The 18,979-nt window shown below is 36.5% G+C and overlaps 1 long non-coding RNA gene and 1 pseudogene across 1 annotated transcript in view; both read left to right on the top strand.

Moving 5' to 3' along the window:
• LOC139355759 (uncharacterized) overlaps positions 1 to 18,979 on the top strand; it is a 139,918-nt gene that overhangs the window by 62,877 nt on the left and 58,062 nt on the right. The gene's annotated exons all lie outside the window — the stretch shown is intronic.
• On the top strand, positions 15,303 to 15,894 carry LOC139355647 (interferon-induced transmembrane protein 3 pseudogene; annotated as a pseudogene).

The raw sequence follows: 18,979 nt of genomic DNA, 5'->3' as shown, positions 1-18,979 counted from the left end.
ACTGTTTGGCGCAAGAGACCACGGTTGGGCCTGTGAGAGGCCTAGGTTTGGGCCTATCTCAGCTTTGACATGCCTTCCTCATTAAGCTTAATTATTTCTAGCTTTTGATTTAAAGTGAGAGATATGCAATTCATTCTTTCATTTGAAAACTTAGAAGTCATTGTAGTCTTCTTAATTGGGCTAATTTTGACATCGTTGTGCCTCAGGGAATAAGGAGACCCAAGGAGAAAGGGGGACAGGAAAACAGCTGGTCAGTGGAGCAGTCAGAACATACACAACATTTATCAATTAAACGCACTATCTTCTATGGGCATAGTTTATGGCACCTCAAAACAATTATAGTAGAATCAAACATCACTGAACACAGATTTTCATAACACATATAACAGTAATGAAAAAGTTTGAATTATTGCAAGAATTACCAAAATGTGACACAAAGACACAAAGTGCCTTTAACGTACTGTTAAAAAAAAATGGTGACTTGCTTGATGCAGAGTTATCACAAACCTTCAATTTGCAAAACACACAGTACCTGTGAAGCACAGTAGAGCTAAGCACAATAAAATAAATTAAAAAAAAATAGTTACATAACTAAAAAGCTTTTTCAGGCTTTGATTTCTACCCCCAACTCAAGAAAGAGTCTGCTCCCAAATTCATCCTTCTGCTTCTTGAAAAGCAGAAAACTATTTGCATCTGTAAATTCACAGTATTTTCACTTTCAAGATTAACAATAACCACAAAAATCTAAGAATCTCATCCGCAGCCACAGTATCCCATATCATATAAATCCAATCTATTCGCAGTCCATCAAATGTCTCAAATAACAAACTAAAAATAGTTTTAATGTATTACACCTGTATTATTTAGACATTATGATATGTGTTTGCAGGTATATATATTTCTTAATCTTTCTTCATAAGGTTATGCTTGAAGATTTAACTCAGATAATACCATGTAAACTGCTGTTATGTAAACAACTAGCTGTTTACTAAAATCCATGCTCTCCTTTACTTAAGTAATAGAACTGTAGCTGTGTTCTTCCTCTCCTGCTGAAGAAAAACGTTTTGATTTTGGACTTACTGTTTTTCTTTGCTTCCTGATGAAGCACATGATGTTGGTGACAGCAAACACAGAGGCATTGTCCTAAACATGATATCACAGTTGTGATCATTGGTCCTTAAATGACCTCAAGGAGGGGAATATTGGATTCTTGCATGTGTGAGAAATAGCTTATTTTGCTTGAATTACTGAATTTTAGGGACCCTTTCTTAACAGCAGCTGACATTATCCTAATATAAACATTAAGAAAAATTCCTTGAACATAGAAACAGCTATTATTACCATTTTTGTTGCTAGAAGTCATTATCCATACAACAGGCCTGTTTTTTTTATGAGAATTATGGTAGATGATATAGTGAGTATAGGAAAACTATGTGCTAAACAAGTCAGAAATTAATTTCTAATGAATGAAACAAGGAGGCTCAGTGGAGGAGAGGAACTTTCTCCTAGTTGTTATTTCAATTACTAATTTGAAACCTGGCTTATTTTTGGTAATTATATTTTTTCCTTGTTCTGAAAATTTATGATAAGGGGAAGCTGAAAATAGCAAATGCCAATACAAGTAGAGAGATTCAGAATAAAACATCTACAAGAAGGGAAGCTGGTCCAGCACATAACTCTCCCCGCAGATGAAGGATTCCATAAGTCTAAATTCTAAGGGAATGGGAGAAGAAACAACAACTCGCACTTTTCAGTTCTTATGGCAAGTATTGACTCTTTGGAAAGCACACTATTTCTAAGGGGGCCATCCCAGAAAAAGTCATGAACAGTTCTGATTGTGGTGTGTATGTGTTGGGGCCAGGATATGGAAGAAGTGTTCTGTGCTCCCTGTAAATATGGGTTTTTCTGTCCATATATCAATGAGACATTTTCTCATATCCCACCAGCTTTCCTCATTATTCCTTTGTTCCAAAATTATCTAGGCTAAAACTGCTTAGACTAAGAAAAAGGAGAAAAGTAAGCAATTGGGAAAGCCTCCAAAAGGAAGAATTTGGGCATGGCTTTGGGGAGCAAGACTCCTTTTTTCTGTTTTTTTCTCTTCTCTACAGTGACATTACCTTGTATGGTTCCAACAAGCCTTACATGTACAGGAAAGCCTGCATCTCATTTCTGCTGAAATATGTTTTCAATTTAGGATTTGAGTTTCCAGATTGATTTGTTAACATCTAAAGAACTCAATGTCACTGTGACATAATGTTCCCCCAAGGCCAGTTGGCCGTCAGCAGAGAAATGGACAGTGATTAGATAGCTGTCAGTGGTCAAAGGTGCTGATGTGACTGCGGAAACCAACGTGGGAAAATGGAGAAGAAAGTAGGGAAAAACAGAGTTTCGTGGCGGGGAAGGAGCTGAAGGATTTGTTAAAAGATAAAATATGGGAAGGGACTAGATAGAAAAAGATGCAAATATTACAGATAATTTAGAATGTGTTTGAAAAACAACTTTCAATAGAAAAATAGTTTCAGAAATACATTTTCAAAATAAAGGGGTAGGAACCAGAGCAAAAGGAAAGAGTAATCTACATTTGAAGAAATTATATTAACTAAATTTCTAGGTGCTAATTATGATGTAATTATTTTAAAATATCATGCTAATCCTAGCAATTACAATAAAAGCAATTCCAACAATTGCTACCTCTATCTGTGAAGACCTGTTTATATGCCACTCATGTGTCTAGCATTTAACGTAGATCATCTCATTTAAGCATTTATGGGATTATTAATAGCCCCGTTTTACAGGAGAAAACAAAAATCAACAGGAAAAATAGGTTTCCTCTTTCCCTGTATTCTTTCTTCCCTAAAACAATGGTTTGATTGAGATGGAGTTAACTGTATTTGAAAGGGAAAATTATATCACAAAAGTATATTTGAAGTCATGTACAGATGGGAGGAGGGAACCATCCCATTATAATTGTTTTGCCAATGATGAAGATATTGTTAGTGAGATTTGTTTAATGTATTAATGTGTACATATGAATTCTGTCTGCCCCCTTCCATATCACCCCTGGAGCCACTTCATTTGTCTCCACTGCACATTCTGTGACCTCTGATTGAGCCTTCCTTGAAGCAGCCATTTCTGTTACCTCCAAAGAAATGCTTTGATTCTGCATGACTTGTTGTGTCTTAGGGACAGTTGCTCCCCAAATTTCACCCCTTACTTAATTGAGAACCATAAGAGAAAGATTTCTCTTGGAGTCCATTTCTGTTAATGGAAGAAAGGCTTGGAGGGCAGACAGTCCCTTTCCAGTGTTTGGCTTGAGAGCTATCTGGCAGAAAAGGAAATATCATTTGCTCAGCAGAGGTTTCTGTTCACTATATTGAGTAGTCTGTACCATGGAATTTGTCTTACCGTATAGATACATTTGCCCTTAAAAATTGTGTTGAAGAGGCCACTCTGAAAAATTAGAAAGTTACAAACTTTATTATAGGTGCCTTCACAATTTTCTTTAAGTCCCCTTTTCTCCTTTATCCCTTACTCCAATCCTTCTCTATTTCACTGTGATTTAAGTTTATTTATGAGTGAGTTTGTGTTTAAATAGAAAATTAGGTGAAGAGGGCAGAAAATTTGAATCGAAGATCAAGTAGCTCTGGAATCACATATCCAATACTACTTCTTAGTACCTTTGTGACTTCGGTCTTATCTCTGAGTTTCTTAAAATGAACTCTAAAATGTGGAAAATAAAGCCTACCTTTCATAGTCATCATGTAAATTTTATGAGATAGGCTGTGAACAGGTTGCACTTTTTTGCAAATAGCGACTTCTCAATTAATAGTAGTTTACATTTTTGAACTCTAAAAAACCTTTTAAAGTCAAAGGATATAGTTATTAAAATGGACCACTATTCTGTGGAAAATGCATTTGTGGAATTTCTCAACTAGAACAAATTCTGCTTTTTCTGTGCTCACAGTACTTTCTTCAAGTCAGTAGCATAGCACTTACTATGCTCTATTAACTGTTAACATGTATGGTTTCTACTAGATTATCAATTTCTTTATTATTAGATGCTTAATACTTATTGGCTGTGCATTAATTTACTTAGTGTTACACATTCTTATCCTTTATAGAAGCCAATCTTTTATCCAGGTCCATGGCTAAGTTTGCTTTTTGAGACTTGTAATGAATACATTCTTCTAAAATATTCTAGTCTTCCTCTTTCTTCATAGAGTATCTTTCTAATGAAAAATGACCTAACCTAGATGGCACAGGATACCAACACTGTGTGTGACATGTGGCTGCTGGAACAGTACTCTATCAATCATCTGCACCTTATTATATTTTGATTTTTAACAAAAATGTTTTTTTGAAGGAATTTATTAGAATAAGAAAATGAGTTACAAAAAAAGTAAATGTTTTATCACTGTTGCTCAAAACTTTTAGTTCAGTTTTGGATTTTTCTTTATCATTTGGCAACAGAATGGTAGGAAATTAATGAGCTCAACCTCCGAACAAGATAAAATCGGTTGAGTCAATTTTCAGCTTGTTCTAGTTGGGATAATTACTGTGTGGAGTGATAATTACCACTTAATTCCATATTTTACTGCCTGAGATTTTAGCTGCAGTTAATTCTATTTTCTGCATCTGATATCGGCTTATAAAATCTTCCTCAAAAAAAATCCTGACAATGGACCAATGAGTTCATTTTATCCACCTTGCTTACTTAGCTTTATAAATTTGAGCATTTATATCTGTCAAGTTTTGATTGTTATAACTTTAAAAACATCTTTAAGCTTTCTGAACAAAAAATGCAATAAGGGAGTTATATTTTGTCTAAACAAATTTTCTAACCACAAGGTTGCCCTGCCATCTATTTGGTATGGAGAAATCTCAATGACTTTTCCTAATGTCTTTTCATTATCTGAAATCAACTGAATATTTATGGTTACAGATAATTCTTTGCGCTTAGTCTCATAACGCAAACTTTATATTAGGAAAAGGTATTAGTATACACTTTTAAAAATTATCTGTTTCAAAATATTATTGTATCTCCTGCTTTTTAAGACCTTGAAGAAGACACGTTGGGATGTTGGATCTGGATGAGTTGAGTGGATGTGAGAATATATTTAATTTATAATAGCATGACTTTTCAAAAGACTTCTTCCATTTTGTTTCTCTTTTTTCCTCATAGCCCTAATGAATAGAGAAATGTTTTGCTTTTTCAAAGTTCATAAAACCTACTCCTATTCTTTTGGTTTCATGTTCTCTCTGGGTGACCAAATTTTGTAAACGTTGTTGAATAATTGGCTCCCTTCTGAGGAAGTTCTTCAGAGGTCGGAGGCTAATGGTATCAAACATCAGGCTGCCTGGTTTCTTGTAAGGGTGTTTGGTTAAGATCAAGATCTCAGATAAGAGTGAAGTTGCTGGGAAAGGAAATAGCTTCAAATACAGCACAGCAACAGTAGGGAGCTGAGAGAGCAAGATCCACGGAACACATGATGAGTAGTGGTTTGTTTTTCTCTCTAAAATCTTTAGATAATCAAAGTACCTTCATTTAACACAAAGAGAGCTATCTTTCGAGATATGAGAAAAAATAAGAAAGATTTGCCTTCAGATGTGAACTATCAAGATTAGCAGCAAATCAGATGACTAGAAAGAAACAGTGAAGCGAAACAAACGAGTTTCCAGTTCCCTCAGTTTAAAACCAGCCTCCCTGGATTTGGAGGTCAAAGCTCACAACTCAAAGTGACACCTCCTATTTAAGTGCTTTTCTTCTGAAGAGTTGAAAGCACCTGACAGACATTAACTATTTCGTGCAGTGAAAGAAGACAAAGATATTATCAAGTGAAGAGCTACATTCAAGGATCTGAGTCCTGTGGTCCAACCACTTTGATAATATCGATTTTATATTCACATTCTTTTCTTCCTATGAACACTTTCAAGGTGATATGCCACTTTAGCCAGTCCCTTGCTTTATAGGAAGATAGCTTTATCTACTTGGAATTTTTTTTCACAAGAGACTTTAGGGTTTTCTCCGTGTCACATCAAAGTCGCTATGCATGAGACCGTACGCTCTGCTAATTATACATCCTCATTTTTTTTCTATTTCTCTCATTTTTCTAATTATTTGTTTCTCATATTTTCACTGATCAAGGACTGTCTTAATAATGTTCAACAATCAATTTGGGAGAAAATGCTCAGAAGAACATGAAAAATAATTAAAATGTGATGAGGAAGTGAAGGAGAGTGTTTATAGTGACATTGTAGTTCAACGTCTTCATTTTACTGAGGAGAAAATTAAAACCCAGACAATGCCAAGACCTTCATTACCAGAAGAAAAAAAAAATACTTTTGTTTATGGCGAAACTTTCCTTTGAAACTCCAACTTTACAGGAAGTCCTGATTAGGGCAGTACCTAGCCTGGGAATGGCTGCTCTCCTAGATCTGCGGCTACATAATCTGCACAGTCATGAGTAGCTATGCCCGCTCAGGACTTGCGCTCTTCCTCCGGGAAAGGAGAATCATACCTTAAATGACGGCCGCGTCTTTCAGCTCTAAATGACTAGACTCTCCTGGTATTTCTCCCTTGGATACTATGATTACACTTTGTTCTGCAGTAGTTATGACCTCAAAGCCCATGGCTTATATAGAATCGGTGAGTCACATCTGGCTCACTTTGTACACATCAACCCAGTTGCCACACTGGCTGTGTTTCTAAAATGCCAGGTGCTATTCTGGAAAACAAATGAAGACCTTGGTGGACTAGTTGTTTCTGCCAGCAGATCATTCTACTATCCAGCTCTACTGTCTCTGCAATACTAAGGACACATCACTACATTCCTCTACTGAGATTCCTCTGTATCGAACCATCCTTTCAGCAGCAACTGGGGTCCATTTCCTCCATGTAGCCTTGCCTGATTCCCTATACTTCTTACCATGATATAACCAGGTTATGTCATGTCGTTGGGCATAAAAGTAGATGCCTAGTAAATTCTTTAAAGTTTTCTCTTTTAAAAGATTTTTGGTTACAAGAAAACACTTCTTTCTGATTTTTAGCATTTTGTTCACTTTCTCCCCACCCACTGTGACAATGGTTGCTTGAGTGTGACTAATATTAGACTAGCTTTACATATGCTTATTCATATACATTGCATTTTAATTGTCACAATTACATTGTTAGATAGGTGTCATTATCTCCAATTTTCAAATGGGAAAATGGAAGCCCAAAGAGATTGAACAAGTTGCCTTTGGTTCACATAGACAATGTCAGAGTAGACATTCAAGGCCTCTGTCTAGGGCTCTAGACAGAGAACAGCTGCCCTCCTCTGTGATGTCTCCTTTTCCTAAGACAATGTAACAGTGATGCTTTATACAAACTCTTCCACACATTAAAAATGCTAAGATTGGCTGGGCATGGTGGCTCACCCTGTAATCACAGCACTTTGGGAGGCCGAGGAGTGCAGATCACTTGAGGTCAGGAGTCCGAGACCGGCCTGGACAACATGGTGAAACCCCGTCTCTACTAAAAATACAAAAACTAGCCAGGTGTGGTGGGGCATGCCTGTAATTCCAGCTACTCAGGAGGCTGAGGCAGGAGAATCGCTGGAACCTGGGAGGTGGAAATGGAAGTGAGCCAAGATCATACCACTATACTCCAGCCTGGGCAATAGAGTGAGACTCCAACTTAAAAAAAAAAAAAAATGCTGAGATAAGTTGTTTATCTTTGCTACTACAGCTTTACTCTCAGGGACATCCCCCTTAGTGGTCCTCCTTCTCTGAAAGTGCTCAGGATTTCTCATTGTCCTCACACTCTCAGCTTCCTCCCATATCCCTCCTATCGTACATATCCGAATCCTTTAAGCTCATTCACACTGAAGTAGAAATGACTGCTAAGGCTTAATGTATCATTTCTTCTTTCATAGGCACTTGCAATTCCCAGGTGGCAAATGTTAAGTCAAAGAGGTGATTTTCGACTGGGTGAGGTTCAGACATATACCAGAGAATGTGGGAGTCTCAAAACACACTGCCTGACTCATATTTTCTCTCACAAAGGGTCACAAGATAAAAATAAATATTTGAGAGGAGAACATTGTCTTTCCCCTAGGCAGATTCCAAAATCATATCCTGGTTTTCCAGGTCTCAGGATCATTCCATCACAGCAGTGGTCTTTGTAAAATGTACAGATGTAAAATCTACAGGTTGAGAATAAACCAGGTTAGTGTCCCAATGTGAGTATAATCCAAAGTCCAGATGCTCTCCTCAGAGCAGCTCTATAGTAACAGTGAAACAAACAGGTGCAGGGCAGGTGTAATGGGATGAAGACAGCCTCAACAAGGGACTTTTACGTAGGTGTCAAAAAATACACATAAAAATAACAGCTCATACCATGGCAATATTTTATGTTTTCCCTATTAAATCATTTTATTGAAACTAAAGGTAAAGTAAATCCATCAGCATTTTCTGAGTACTGTACCCAATTCCAAAAAATCCTTTTTTCTTTCTTTTCCACTTGATTACTCAACTTCAATTATTTTTTCTTACTTATCATATTCCTCCAATTTCATCTGCTTTGTGAAATTTGGTTGCCGCCACAGCATCTACTACACCCTTTATACACTCTGTAGCTGCCGTGAGATTAGGGCAGGATTAGCCAACCTACTTCAAAAAGTAGGAGAGGTTGACATGACGTTCCCTCCTTGCAATCCTGGTTGGCTCAAAGATGAGCATGTAACCCAGGCCTATTTCAGTGATTGTCTAGGTTTAGGATCTAATTTAGGTCCAATCATAGTGAAACTCATGCTTTTGTTTGTTAGTCAATGGAAGATAATTTACATCTTTCTCTGCATAATGTGCAGAGCTAAGACCGAAGATAATTGTAGCCATTTTGCCATTATGAAAAATGCCAATCTGGGAAAAACACCTACTAAGACATAAGAAGAAAAGCCAAGAAGAGAGAATTGCAGAACAGTAGAGCTAGAGAATTGATCAAACCATGCCTGCAACTACAAATGGTCTTTTCATTTAAAAGCCAATAAATCATCTTTATTATTTAAATCAATTGAGTCATATTTATCTACTTCTTTCTATAAAAAATGCAAAATGACAAGCCAAATATCAAATCACACTATATTGGTACTTGTACCTCAAGGCACATATATATTTCTTTTTTTATATTTAACATTCGCTTATATACAGTAAAATGCACTAACTTTGAATATCCATTTGGACAATGTGTACACTGTCACATAGATAACATCTTAATTAAGATCGGAATAGATTGAATGTTTGAAGGGCTGAAAATTCTTTCCGTCCCTTTATATTGCAGCTTACTGATTGAAAAGGCAGAATGTATTTTTTCACTATTGAATCCTAAGCTTGTTCATATATTTTGCTTTGGCAATAGGACACGTACATACATGATGCAAGTAAATATTTGAAAAATGCATGGGCGGCCGGGCACGGTGGCTCATGCCTATAATCCCATCACTTTGGGAGGCCAAGGCGGGTGGATCACCTGAGGTCTGGCATGTGAGACCAGCCTGGCCAACATAGTGAAACCCTATCTCTACTAAAAATACAAAAAAATTAGCTGGGCATGTTGGCAGGTGCCTGTAATCCCAGCTGTTCGGGAGGCTGAGGCAGAAGAAGTGCTTGAACCCAGTGGGCAGAGGTTGCAGTCAGCCGAGATTGCGCCATTGAATTCCAGCCTAGGCAACAAGAGTGAAACTCCGTCTCAAAAAGAAAAAGAAAAACGCATGGGCATTGGAACATGTTCTATATGGAATCCTGAAACTCACAAGTGAATGAGGCTGAGCTAGACTGCTGGAGGCTGAGAAGTCATATGGAGGAGGACCAGGGTAATCCAGTTCAGAGCCCACCCACGGCCAGATATATGACAAGGGCCATTCTAGATCACAGATCATCCAGCCTCCAGATGACCACAGATGTATGAGAGATACATAAGGTCAACTGGGCTTGTCCAGAGAAGAAAAACTACCCAGCTTACCAACAAAAGCGTATGTTAAATAAAGTGAATGTTGCTTTAAGTTATGAGGTTTTGTAATGGTTTGTTACACAATAAAAACAAATGTGAAAAATTTAGAACATTTATCTTTTCTCAGAAAGTTTCTTCACACACATTTCCAGTCAGTTTTCCCTCTACCATAAGGCTCCACCACTCTTCTGATTTTTATTTCACCATATTTTATTTTTGCCTGCTCTTAAACTTCATAGAAATAAATTCATACATAGTATGCTTCATTTCTGACTCCTCTTGCTCAGCATGCTGTTTTCAAAATCCTTGTTTTTGTGTGTATCAGTAGTATGTTCCTTTCATTGCTGAGTAAGTGCTTCATTGTGGTAACTACATGACAATTTGTATATTCATTATCTTTGATAAACTTTGACTTGATTCTATTTGGGACAAATGTAAATATAGTCTTACCATACATTTATGTACAAGTCTTCTTGTGGTCATATATTTTCTTTTCTTTCAGTCAAATACTTAAGAGTAGAAATTTTGGGCCGTTAACTTTATCAGAAAACATCAAAGACTTTATCAAACTTGTCAAACAATTTTTCATTATCACTAGTGTATGTGAATGTTCAGTTACCCAAAAACTTGTCAACACTTGAAATTGTCAGGCTTTATAATTTGAGCCACTTGAGTACCTATCTCATCATATTGCATTATGGCTTTAATATGCATTTCTCTAAATGATAATAATGAACATTTTTCATATGTTCAATTGGCCATTTGTGTGTGCCTTTGAAGGAGTGTCAGTTTAAATCTTTGGTCTAATTTTCATATACTTAAACTGTCAACTGTCTTTCTTTTAAATTAAGGAATAAATATATTATCCAAATACTTGTATTGCTTTTTTCTCAATTCCTTCATGTCAATCAGATATTCCTTTGCCTATGTATCAGTTTTATTTAGCTAAGAACATCTTTTAGCATTTGTCATAGTGGGGTCAATTTGTGATAATTCTCTCAGCTATCATTTATCTGAAAATATTTTTATTTCGCCTTATTTTAAAAGGACATTTTCACTAGATAAAGAATTTTAGATTACCTTATTTTTCTTTCAGCACTTTGATATTATTTTATTTTTTCCTTGTTTGTGTTGTGTCTTGTATGTTAGCTGTTATCCTTAGTATTGTTTCCTGTATTTAATGTCATTTTTTTTTAATGTGTGGCTTATTGTGTTTTTCTTAATATGTTCTGCTTTGGGTTCACTGAACTTCTTAGATTTGTGGGTTTACATTTTTGACCAAATTTGGATAATTTATGGTTGTTATTTCCTCGAACTTATTTTTCTCTCCTAATAGTTTCTGCTTACTTCCTCAGATTCTAATTCCATGTGTTCGGCTTAATATTATTCCTTGGGTCATTTAGGCTCTGTTCATTAAAAAAAAAAAAATCCCACTGTTTCTTATTAATTTCTGTTGAGCTATTTTCAAGTTTTCTGATCTTTTATTTTCTTGTGTCTTCTTTTTCTTTACTCCAAATCTTTCTAATACATATTTTTAAATATTTAAGCCCTCAGGCAGGTCCAAAAATGGCTTTAGAGAGCAGAGAAAGGGAAATGGCTTGTCTTTTATCATGATTAGAAGGTGAGGCTGGGATGAGGGCTCCTGAGTGTTGTGCAGGCCATGCCAAAGGAGGGGAAACTCAACTTTCTTATCAGTTTACCCAAATATGGGAAGCAGAAAAAGAAGGGGAACTGATGGGGCTTGGAGGCTGTCACCAAACATCAAAAATGACGACAATCCTCCTATTATATACCTTCTGACTCTAATCTCTACACATCCAATCCACTCCCATGTTTTATTTTACTTCCTGGCACTTACTGCCATCCTTTGATTATGTATTTACTTGTGGATCGTCTCTCTATCACTCACAGGATGAAACATGAAAAAGGAAGTTTTGTTCACTACTGTGTCCAATGTGCCTAGAAGAGTACTAAACTGAGTTTCATAAATGTTTGTTTGTTAAATTATTTGGAGAAAAATGTAATAAGACTGACACTTAAGCTTTATGGAATATCTTTCCTATAGCACTGCACTTGATTTTATTAAAAGGAGACCTTTAAGAATATCTTTAACTCCTAGTCTTCAGGTTATAAAACCTTCAGCAACCTCTAAGCCAGCAAATCTTCCTGCTTCATCCATGAGTTAGGAAGTTCTGTCTCACTGCCTATTTACATTTACATTCCATCAGCTTGTTTTTCTTGTTCTGTATTGAACTTCTTGTCAGCACCATAAGAAAGAATGCTCAATGAGAAAAGCAAAAGCAACAATGTGGTTGAACTATCATTCCCATTTCTCTGTAGGGTCAAGTCCTACATCTCCTTTGGAAGACATATTCCTTTTACTTATTTATTTACTTTTCAAACCACTCATTTCAGTTCCCTCATTTCAGCTAGCTCCTCATCAAGCAAAGGGTATTCTCACCTCCTTGGATGAATGTAGATACTCGAGTTAATCATTAGAACCCCTTTCTTAATTTATTTTAGCAACTCCCTAGCAACTGGTTTCTTTGTAGTTACATTTACACCAGAACTATAAATTGCACAAATGGCTAGTGGTTTTATTATCCAATTCTTAGTCAGACTTTCTGTTGGTTTCTCTTGTGCCACCATAACATGAATGGTATGAAGATAACTCAGATGACAAATAAGCAGGAGGGGGAAGGGGAGCACTGAGATTTTTCTCATATTGTTTCTCCACCTGTTGTTCATACTGAAAAATCTCTATTTTACTGGATAATCCTTCTTTCTTTCCTCTATGCCATTCAAAAGTTATTGTTTCCTTATAAAACTTTGATAGAAAATATTTAGTGAGCATCTTGATTATAACCTAGAATATGTGTACATTAGTAAAATAACCAGATACACTACAGAACTCTCTATTGGCTCTGTTATTCCCAGGACAGATAGCAGTCATAGTGCATTAGAATTTAATACGAAAAACAAAACTGTAAACTTTGAGAAATTTTAAAAAGCGTAGTTGAGGCATTTTTTTCATAATTATATACTTATCTATTTATTGTCCTTGAAAAAATACATGTTTTTCTCTTGTTATTTGTTGTTATCTTCTTAATTTGTTCCAAAGATCATACCGCCATACTGCATTTCCTCTGGAAGAAAACAAACAAACAAAAAAAACTCACTCAAAACCAGCAATGCTGCTATCAGATAAATAGATATTAAGGTATGATATGTATGAGGAAAAACTAAAAAATGTAATGTGTTTGTTAATTTCACCTTTTTCTATGTAATATTTCCAGGTCAGACTTTTTTACCTTCCTGGAATTCAGTTTTATATACCAAAAGTAATAATGATAAAATATTTGCTTTGCTTACTGTGGGGGAGGAGGAAGGATGAAATACTCAATTGTATTAAAATAAACACACTTCTCAGAGATACTGGTTTCCTGTCCTTGAAGGTTATAAAGAATTTAGAGCTATTGTATTTTTTTTCTTAAATTTTGCCCACGGTAGCAATGAAATACCTGGTTTGGGTACATAGGAATTTGATAGTAGTATATTAAAGTCTTTCCTTCACAGTAAAAAATAATAATAGTAAAGTTATTGTCTCTGGAGAGCTTTACAATTCAAAGCTTTGTTACTGTGCTAAATTAAATAAACATTATATTCTTTTACTGAGAGTATTTATTTATACTCTGTAAAATTTTACTTTATAAAATATGTGTTGTTCAGGTACTAGTAATGCTTTATTCTAGAAAGAATACTTTATGTATAAAAAGCTTACGTGGTGCCTAGTGCCTTGGTTAGTACTTGATTATATATTACTTTGTTTTCTTCTTTCTTTTGGTAAATGTAAAGGCATATTTGAGGATCAGTGGACAGGTTCATAGGACATGTATATGGCAGGAATAAAGATACTTCTCACTTATGTTCAAGTAGGGCAAAGGTTGAAGAAGTAATGTCAGCTCTTACACACATCGGTCATTAGCAAACAAGTTGGCCAATTCTGCAAAAGCTGAATGAATAGAGCTTATTCACACTAAACAAAAAGCTTCCCTCTATGGCCCATGAGCAATTTTAGGGAGTTCTGACTTCTCACTCATTTTATTTATCTATAAGTTATAATTCTAAGGAACTAATATATTTGAATGCAAATTCATTGACATAATTCCCCATGGGAGGCAAGAAAATAAACATACCCTGGCTATAAAGATTTCTTGAGGAATAATAACCAAAAATTATATTGAGGTTCAGAGTTCTTTTACTCTGTCACTTTTTGGACGACTGAGAAATTTCCTACCTTGAACATCTACAAATTCTTCATTGTCGGAGCAGAAAGTTTTATCTCTTGTGTGACCTTTCCTCAATCTAGAGAATGAGGGCTATCACTCCATTGCTGAAAACGAAAAAGATTTGAGGACTTATTGGAGTGGACTGTAAATGTGTATAAATACAGAACAGATTTGGTGGTTGACTCCTAGTTCTCCCAAATATCTGAGTCTAGTGGTACTCTGCCATGTATTAGTATTTCCCTGTTAGACTTGACTGCTGTCCTCAAGACACGTCTGATAGGAGGTGAACTGGGAAGACTCTCTCTTTCAGGCCTTTGAATTGAATAGAGAAAACCTTGTTTCTTTGCACAGCATTGGGCAACATCACAAGTGAGGATTTGAAATAAAAAATGAAGGGAGGTATAAAAACAAACCATCTCTCTGATTGGCTGAGCTGTGCCACTATTGAAACACACAAAAAATGAATGCCCAAAGTAAGGTTAATATCAGGTAAGTTTTCAGGATGGACACTTATTTTGAACAGCTGCTTCTTTCAAATTTGCTGTTAAAGTCTAAATGATTATTTTGATATGAGTAGGCTTTTTTTTTTTTTCCCAGAGAGAACGTCCCACTCTGTCACCCATGGTGGAGTGCAGTGGCACGATCTCAGCTCACTGGAACCGCCACCTGCCAGGTTCAAGCGATTCTCCTGCCTCAGCCTCCCAAGTAGCTGGGATTACAAGTGCCCGCCACCACCTCCAGCTAATTTTTGTATTTTTAGTAGAGATGGGGTTTTACCAATTGCCCAGGCTGGTCTCCAACTCTTGACCTCAAGTGATCCACCCTCTTCGACCTCCGAAAGTGCTGAGATTACAGGCATGAGCCACTGCACCCAGCCATAAACTAGGCATTTTCTTCTTTGTATAAATTCAAATGTGTTAAAGTGTATTCGTATCATAGAAGAATGATCTAAGGAAATATGGTATATTCTCTCATATTATTAATGTAAGAGCTAGTAATACACCTTAACAAAGAGTGGACAGCCCACTAACCCGACCACCGCTGGCCTTCACAGGACACCATGAACCACACGGTCCAAACCTTCTTCTCTCCTGTCAACAGCGGCCAGCCTCCCAACTATGAGATGCTCAAGGAAGAGCATGATGTGGCTATGATGGGGGCGCCCCACAACCCTGCTCCCCCGACGTCCACCGTGATCCATATCCGCAGCGAGACCTCCGTGCCCGACCATGTTGTCTGGTCCCTGTTCAACATCCTCTTCATGAACCCCTGCTGCCTGGGCTTCATAGCGTTTGCCTACTCCGTGAAGTCTAGGGACAGGAAGATGGTTGGCGACCTGACGGGGGCCCAGGCCTATGCCTCCACCGCCAAGTGCCTGAACATCTGGGCCCTGATTTTGGGCATCCTCATGACCATTTTGCTCATTGTCGTCCCAGTATTGATCTTCCAAGCCCATCAATAGGTCAGGAGACATCATTCAGGCCAGGAGCTCTGCCCATAACCTGTGTCCCACGTGCTCCACCTTCCATTCCTCGCCCTGCCCCCAGAGCCGAGTCCTGTATCAGCCCTTTATCCTCACACACTTTTCTACAACTGCATTCAATAAAGTGTACATGTTTCTGGTGAAAAAAAAAAAAAAAAAAAAAAAAAAGAGTGGACATACTAATCAACCTCCTCTTAATAGAGTTGCTAGATTAAATGATTCTATCCATTCCCTCTCTTGACCATACTGCCTGAAGCCCACAGTATCCTGAAAGTTCATGATTAGCAGGCTCTTTTCTAGTATGTCCAAATACTTCTATTCCCATTGGATGAGTTGAATTCATATCAAGAGTAACCTAAACCAGTTTATGTCACTATATTTTAGAGTCATTATGTCATTCACTTAAATATTAATCAAATCTATTAAATATGAGCACAAAAGAATTGTTTCTAAGAAAAAATAAGCAGTGTGCTTTGCAAAAACGTGAATGGCTTACAACATAAAAATTGCTATAGAATATAGATGGACAAGAAAGATGTGAAAAAAAAGATGTTACAATCTGTATATACTCTCTGCACTCAGGTTGCTTCTCAAATGTCTTCACGGATTCTGCTCTGACTTGAAGAAAGCAAATGTGGAAATTACAGATGCATTGTGGGTATGATTTTCATAAAAGAGATTTAGATTTAGAAACCTGAGATACAGATTTATAATCAGTAGACTCATACTAAAAAATGTCTTGGCCTTACTTCAGATGTTTGATCAATAAATGTACTTTCACAAGTCTTAAGTTAGAATATTTATGTATTGTTGGCCAGGCATGGTGGCTCATGCCTGTAATCTCAGAACTTTGGGAGGCAAAGCAGGCAGATCACCTGAAGTCAGGAGATCGACACCATCCTGGCTAACCCGGTGAAACCCCGTCTCTACTAAAATATACAAAAAATTAGCCGGGCGTGGTGGTGGGCGCCTGTAGTCCCAGCTACTCGGGAGGCTGAGGCAGGAGAATGGCATGAACCCAGGAGGTGGAGCTTGCAGATTGGGCCACTGCATTCCAGCCGGGGTGACAGAGTGCGACTCCTTCTCAAAAAAAAAAAAAAGAAAAAAAAAGAAAATTTATGTATTATTACATAAAGTTACATTAAATATTTATGTATTGTTCGTCTCTTTAACTGACTTTTTGATTAATTTACCAATTATAGGTTTGAAGCTGAGGAGTCTTCTACTGTTCAGTAAATTATTTTTTGGCCTAATAAAAATGCTGTGAGGAATATAACACAAAAATTATTGTAATTTAGATATAAGTTGGAATTCCCCCTGTTCCGAAATCTAGCTAAAATTTGCTTTAAGCTTTACTTTCTATGTTCTATGGAAACTCAAAGCAGTCTGTCCTGTTTTTCATAATTTATAACTTTTCTTGGCTATGTCTGTTTGTGGCCCCTGAATCTACATGTAGTTCTGGTGTCATAATCACCCTTCATTCTATAGATATTGAGGACGTTAAATAAAATATGGATGCAAAGGCTTTAGCACAATTCCTGGTACTTATTCAAAGATAGCAGCTGTTGTTGCATTAATATTTTTATTATTTTAAACCATGAAAATAACTGTGCAAAATGGCATCATCCCCCACTGTATCTATTAAAAGCTAAGACTTGGAGAGGTTGTGTGTGTGTGTGTGTGTATGCATATGTTTGTTTGTGTGTATATGTGTGTTTTCACCCAGGTTGCACAAAAGTCAGTCCAGAATTTTAACCTGGGCATTCTCTCTCCAAAGCCTGAGGTTTTTGCAGTGTGTCTATAATGTGATGAGGGAAATCAAGACTTCCTTCAGCACACACAGAAGGGCCACATATCCCCGGCTAGGGGAAAAATGTGTTTCCAATCTTCTTCCCAGCACTAATAGAGTATGAGTTTTATGTTCCAGTCTCAATGGATAGTTATTTCTTTCTGACCTGCATGTCTTTGCTGGTATTTCTTTTTTCTTTTGTTCTTTCCCACCCCACAACAGTCCATTTTCCATTGTAGAAATCCTATGCATTTTTAATGGATCCACATAGTCGCCCCAAATCCTCTTTGTTTAAGCAGTTATTTTATAATTATTGATACTGAGGATAGTCATAGTAATACTTAAATTAATGATCTCCTCTGTACTAGGCAGTTTGCTATGTAGAAAATGTGGTGCACAGGGTCCTCCATGAGGTTGTTGCATGGATGAAAATATTAAGAATCAGGAATGTTAAAATCCTAAGGCCACACAACTGTTAAGTGATATAGTAGAATTTGAACCCAGAAATTCTCACTCCGGAGTCCAGATTATTACCCACTGCATTTCATTTGGTGGAGGAATGTGCTCAATATAGCTAGCATTTATTCACAGGAAGCCTGGGGCAATTTATCTTTTTTCTAGGACTAGTATATCCATAAAGCCCAATGTGAGGGTGTTTCCTTGAAGGTGAAATCTTTTAATAAAGCAAAAGAAATAATTTTTGAGCCTCCAGACTCAGGGAGGTTTGATTACAAAACTAGGATATTCTTGGCCTAAGAAGAGAAACAGAAAATAATAACGAAGTTGTTATTAATTGCAAAAGAAAACGCCCTTGGAAAGACAATAACCTAGGCTTCAGAGACAGAAGAAAGTCAAAGGAAATTTAGAGTAAAATAAATTTCAGTGGAATCTTCTTCCCTTCTCCCAAACAATTGCCATATACAAGTATATTTCTTAAATACTCAAGTCACAGAAAGCTATTTTTGCCATGTTTTTGTCTTTACAAGTAAGTAGTTTTCTTTGATCTATCTTATTTCTTATTTTAAAAATAGTGAATTAAATACATGTAAAGACATCTTCCATAAATCCTCCACAAAATTTTAGACAAGGGCAAAAGGAAGACAAATGTGTAAATTACTATATTAAACACAATTTGTTATTAAGCTATATAAAAAGTCTTCTTCAATTGTATAAAAGATCTTTGGAAATATTTCTGCTGTCCTTGTTTTCCAGATTGTATGAGTAGATTCTTAACCATGAATGCAAAAATTCAGAGAATTGTTTAGTAATGTCTAATAAAAATTCCAATAGAAATTCCTGCCAATTTCTATTGGGTAACTGATGGATTGATGGATATTTAACAACTTGAAGTGTTAACACATTTTGGCATTTAATATTTTTTCTGACACAAAAATAATTCTTTTTTACTAATTGTCTTCTTTCCTACTCAGCAG

Source organism: Macaca nemestrina, chromosome 8 (assembly GCF_043159975.1).
Source record: "Macaca nemestrina isolate mMacNem1 chromosome 8, mMacNem.hap1, whole genome shotgun sequence".
Taxonomy (NCBI): Eukaryota; Metazoa; Chordata; class Mammalia; order Primates; family Cercopithecidae; genus Macaca; species Macaca nemestrina.
This window is presented reverse-complemented; position numbering and strand designations above follow the sequence as displayed.